General features: G+C 34.0%; 2 non-coding genes across 2 annotated transcripts; both read right to left on the reverse strand.

The window, feature by feature from the left end:
• Positions 1-74: 74 nt before the first annotated feature.
• On the reverse strand, positions 75-271 carry LOC117116179. The gene has a single exon (XR_004446691.1). It is a non-coding gene; the product is annotated as a U2 spliceosomal RNA (small nuclear RNA).
• Positions 272-450: 179 nt separating this feature from the next.
• Positions 451-644, reverse strand: LOC117116181. Its single transcript, XR_004446693.1, has one exon. It is a non-coding gene; the product is annotated as a U2 spliceosomal RNA (small nuclear RNA).
• Positions 645-1,095: the final 451 nt, after the last annotated feature.

Here is a 1,095-nt window from a genome sequence, read left to right on the forward strand (position 1 = left end):
TTTTGACAAGTATCATTATTATGGAAATTAGTATTATGTCAATTCTGTTTTTCTTTTAATATTTTCTTCAGTGAAGAGGATGGGCCAATCCTGGAGGTACTGCAATACCAGGCCAACCCGTGGCCAGGACGGAGCAAGCTCCTACTCCATGGCCTAATTTCAAAAAATCAGTTTAATATAGAAGCTACTCAATGAGCAGCATTTCAGATATTAAGCTGAAAAGAACAGATACTCCTTTTTGATTTAAGAGTTAACGTAACTGAAAAAGAACAAGTAACAGGAAAACAAAGAACGAAGCGTTAAACTCTCAGGCAGGCTGCCCACGGCAGACCGGAATACGTGAGCCTACGAAACTCCCTGCCAACTGAAACAAACACTAAACACCAAACAAAACAAAACCTAACAAACCTAGAAACATACCTAACAACACACATTATACCAAAGAAACCCAGTTTATACCTTAAGGACCAATTTATCGTGAACTAACAGGGCAAGAACACCCTGGATGCACCATATTTTACGAAAGGCAGAATAATCCGATGAACATCTTAGAAATTCCAACTTAATTCGGGACCGGACAGCATCTCTCACTCTGAAAAGAACAGATACTACACATGATCTTAGCCAAAAGGCCGAGAAGCGATGCCCTACAAATGCTTCCAATCATACTAATATAAAATAACAGTTTGCTAAACTACCGGTGTTGGAAATGCTCAAGCTTATTAATTCAATATAATATTTGACTCTAACACATTTTAAATAAATATTTATATATTATATATAACTTAAAATATATGTTAATGTACAGAAAAAAACCTCAATTGTAGACAATGTATTTTTGTAAAACATTAACGAAATTTTGGCATACGCTAATTTAGTAATTTGCATATGAATAAATGGACACAATCAGTAACAAAAGCCTATAAATTCTAAAAGCAAACAGACAGTTGTTATTCATTTTGTTGTTAACAGATTCCAGTGAAAGGGGATCAGTGGATTGTACACCTGGTATAGATAACCTGGTGTTTATATTACTCAAACTTCTAACTTGTTTACTTTTAAATTAATTAAGTAATGTATAATATAATAATGTAT

The sequence above is a fragment of the Anneissia japonica genome, unplaced genomic scaffold (assembly GCF_011630105.1).
Source record: "Anneissia japonica isolate Jap-2015-1 unplaced genomic scaffold, ASM1163010v1 scaffold124639_len3509_cov133, whole genome shotgun sequence".
Taxonomy (NCBI): Eukaryota; Metazoa; Echinodermata; class Crinoidea; order Comatulida; family Comatulidae; genus Anneissia; species Anneissia japonica.